This window comes from Sphaeroforma arctica (genome assembly GCF_001186125.1).
Source record: "Sphaeroforma arctica JP610 unplaced genomic scaffold supercont1.1750, whole genome shotgun sequence".
Taxonomy (NCBI): Eukaryota; class Ichthyosporea; order Ichthyophonida; genus Sphaeroforma; species Sphaeroforma arctica.
This window is the reverse complement of record NW_014038808.1, coordinates 5,961-10,381: the sequence shown is the minus strand read 5'-3', so window position 1 is coordinate 10,381 and position 4,421 is coordinate 5,961. Positions and strand designations below refer to the sequence as shown.

General features: G+C 40.3%; 2 non-coding genes across 2 annotated transcripts; one reads left to right on the top strand and one right to left on the bottom strand.

Annotated features, from left to right (window-relative positions):
* Positions 1-1,794: 1,794 nt before the first annotated feature.
* SARC_30251 lies at positions 1,795-1,866 on the bottom strand. Its single transcript has one exon. It is a non-coding gene; the product is annotated as a tRNA-Glu (tRNA).
* A 711-nt stretch (positions 1,867-2,577) lies between these two features.
* Positions 2,578-2,648, top strand: SARC_30250. The gene has a single exon. It is a non-coding gene; the product is annotated as a tRNA-Gly (tRNA).
* The last annotated feature ends 1,773 nt before the right edge of the window (positions 2,649-4,421 follow it).

The window sequence follows — 4,421 nt, the reverse complement described above, 5'->3', positions numbered from 1 at the left end:
CTAAATCCTAACTGACTTAAACTATATCTTAGTTTGTTTAACATCGGTTGAAACTTAGTAATACCCATTGAAGTTTGCAGTGTGCCTAAAAAATGGTGCGTTCGAATATAAATTCATGAGCTCACCGTCATAATATCCAAGTAAGTGGTCTTGTAACCCCTTGTGAGTATGGAGTAGAGAGCATGTTGTTGCCTTTGAAGAGAATGCAATTAGTTGTGTTTCCCTTGAAGTAAATATACTGCCAGCATCTTGGAAGTTGTTCTGTGATATCAGTTGCTTTTTGACTGGTGGGCTGATAGAAGTGGTCCCCAGTTGCGGTAAGGTACCGCGTTCGTTGACGACGCATTCGCAATCACCAGCTAGACAAAGCGAGAAGTTTCCCCTTTCGATGTTGTTAGGCAAACGTCGTGACATGTGATAGAGCAAGTTGACTTCCGCGCCGCCATCGATAAGTAAACTAGTATGATTTTGTTGGACTGCCTTGATTACTAGTTGTAATGGTGCGAAATTGGGGCCAATATAGTTGTAATTTTGGTTATTTCTGTCTGTTACAGACTTCCTGGACAAGACTAGTCATATTACCGTAGTACAGTTCAGGTTCGTAGCTGTACAATTTTCTCCTATGTGGTCTTTCGTACCTCATTTGCCACAACCTTCGGAACAGTTGTTAAAGCGATGACCCGTGGTATAACACACAAAGCATGGGATGGCTCGAGTGTTGGGTGGGACCTTGCTCTATTCGAGTAGGACCATACGTTTCATTATAGTAGATAATAAATCGGCCGCGGTTGGAGTTGCTTTGGAGGCGGAGGTAGCGGATATAGCAGCTATATTAGGAGCATCTTGTTATGGACTGGAGAGGTGACTGAGAGACTACAGGTCTCAGGCCATATTTTACAGCAAGAAACCATCTTTGATATATGGGAGTCATCTGAGTTAGCTCACTCCCGAGAGCTAAGTCATCACAGTTAACTCACTCCCGAGAGCTAATCAAGTTGCCTAAATTACTCGCAAGAGTTGAGTTATTACTTAACCGACTTCCGAGAGCAGATTAGATTTCTCAATCGATTCCCGAGAGTGGATAAAGCCTGTCAACCGCAACATTCTAGTAATAGCTGCGGTTCTATGTGAGTCACAATGTGTCTACGTAGTCTGTGTTGGTCCCGAGAGCTAAGTCATCACAGTTAACTCACTCCCGAGAGCTAATCAAGTTGCCTAAATTACTCGCAAGAGTTGAGTTATTACTTAACCGACTTCCGAGAGCAGATTAGATTTCTCAACCGATTCCCGAGAGTGGATAAAGCCTGTCAACCGCAACATTCTAGTAATAGCTGCGGTTCTATGTGAGTCACAATGTGTCTACGTAGTCTGTGTTGGCTACAAGGATAAGATACAGGAGCCATTTGTCGTAGTTATTGCCTGTTATGTTCAGGCTTGTTACACACTTCAGGTTCGAAGTGGGTTCGGAATCATTCTTCACGAGGGATACTTATTATTTTGTACGATATTAGGTTAAAAAACAATACCCCTAACCTTTAGAAGACAAAGTTCTATTAATCTGAAGAACTAGTTTTATTTGGTTGATGTCACGACTTATTTTAGAAGTCACGACTTATTTTAGAAGTCACGACTTATTTTAGAAGTCATGACTAAGTGTTAATATACGTTTATACCATGTAGTCCAAGCTATGGACACGTGACCGTGTGTTAGAGTACAGGTTCTTAATTATTACTCTACACCTAATTCAGCGCGAAAGATAGGGATAAAAATAATTTAAGAAAAAGTAAAAGAAGTTACCCATCGGGGAATCGAACCCCGCCCTCAAGCGTGAGAAGCTTATATCCTAGCCGATAGACGAATGGGTGTGACTATATTTTAGGCAATACATTATATAAATAAATATTAGATATCTACAGATCAATTATGGTGGCTATTAGTCGCAAAGCCTGCTTCCATCAGCAAACTAGGGACGAACATTCAGATGTTGATGAATAAAATCAGTCACACTCGGACTCTCTTGAAACTCACCTTTTCACCGGGATAATTCGCCTGATGCAATAATATCATATAAACACAATGTGCTATCTCGTCTGCGATCACCAAAGGAGATGTATGTATTACACTGGCGATCTAAACGTCCATAATTATGTTGTCACGACCATGATTCATATAATGATTAGGTATATGTGTGCAGAATGGTAATTTCAATATCAAATACCTCAATTCCAGCAGATACTTGTAGCATTTGTTAGCTACAAGTAGATAATTTCACTATAAAACAATCGCCTGCGTCCATCTTTGCTTCAGGCCTAGTAGGCAATATACTCGGTTCTCTTTGGCCCAATTTCCAACCAACCAGATTTGACTATAACTAGACTCACAATTTTAGTAGGCGCCAGATGGAAACGCTCGAAGGATGACTGAACTTTTCATATTTTATGTGACTACTACATACAGAATGCGACCTCCGGCTCCAATAATACAAATAATATGCAGTTGTGTGAACAAAGCGAGCACATTATCAATATATTTGATGCATTTTGTTATATATAGTTTAAACAGAAACTGAGAAATATATCCAACTGGTGTAGTGGTAACATAGATGATTTCCATTCATCTGCCATGGGTTCGATTCCCGTGTTGGAGAGTAAATTTTAGCTTTTGATTCTCTTGTATGCTTTGCAGAGAATTCATTCGACATGGATTACAAATTCAAGCCTCATAAAAGATATGGTGGGTATTACGACCTCGAGCGCTCAGCTTGATTATTGATTTTTATAACACAAATTAATATGCTGTAAATTGGTCATACAGCGTTCCAGATGTTATGGTCGATTTTTTTTCCCAGCTCGCCATTTCACCGAAGGTGCAATGTTGATAACCAGATACTGTATCCGAAGAGGATCCAGCTCAACGGCGTGTATATACACATATTGCCACTGAAAGCTCGCTAAAATTTGAAATATATGGTCAACATCAATGATACGACCAAACTCATTCTGATGATACATAACAGATTATTCTTTCCGCCATAGTTCCTTTTCGATAAAATTGAATTGATACCGTCACATTAACGAACCCATGATCCAACGACCACGATCATCTGTTTCCTCCGTTTTACCTCTATGTCCCCCATTGCTTGTCGCGTCACGCAAGTGTTCTGACTCGCTCATTATGAAGTCGTCATATAGTGGTATGTTTATTCGGGTGATAGTAAGCGCCTTTCTTTCCTTGACTGTCGCGTCCAGCTTAGGTCTTGTTCTTGCTACCTGTAGCAGAGCGACTAAGATGATATAAAATAATTATGCGGTAGTACTCTCACTTGTAGCAACAGATATCCGGAACGGCTCGTATCCTAGTATATGTGCTACTATCGATTCGGTAACCTCAATAGTTCTATCACAGTTGCTTTCAAAATATTCAAATTATCGCAGTGGATGATGCGCTTTTATGCGTATGATTTGGCGGAGTCATATTATATTCGAGTATACATCCATCTGAAAAGTGTAGCTAATGGCAGTTGGCACAAGATACCACTTAGAAATACTGTTGGGACTTGGCCAGAAAGATCCCATATAATATGTACACTTTCCGTTATTTCACTTTGGTATCGTAGTCATTAAAGTCAGTGCGAGCAGTGAGCAATTAATCAATGGTCACATTGATATATATATATATATATATATATATATATATATATATATATATATACATATTGTGAGTAACTCATTTAGTTCACGAACGGTTTCAGAGTGGAACAACGTTTATATTTTATAGGATCAAAGTAGTGTAATAGCTTGCAAAGTTGTGAAGACTGATCATCCTACAACCTTGATATATATACCTAAAGCTAGATATTGCTTGCCGTCAGACCCTCTGGTCTCTGACGCAACATCTCCTTTCTCACCATGTATTCCATCATACTATTACACTACACTACTAAATGTTTATGCTCTTATTCGATTGGTCTACGCTTACCAAATCAGATGTAGACATAAACCAATATCATAAGACACACAACATTTCTCCATGCCTCCGTCACTCTAAAAAATCACCCCTCGTACACCCGAGCCATCAAGCATGCATACGACACAATTCAGTTCTGCACACGAGCCCTCAGGCTCACTACTATCCGTGGACCACACACATATTATAACCCCCACTATAACCACAACTCTGTCATGTCATAGGGTGGACATATTCCCAGTATAGTGTGTCCACCATGCTAGTTCGATATAAATTCACAGGGACGTGGTGCCGTACTCTCCCTCTGACCTCTGCCAAGTGAAGTTCCCGCCTATACGCTACTACTCATGCTGCCGTACTAAATACGCCACCCGTCCAACTCACTACCGCCTGGGGATCTCAACACTTTCCAACGTCAACGGAAGCATTCTCCACTTGCGCAATATGTAATTGC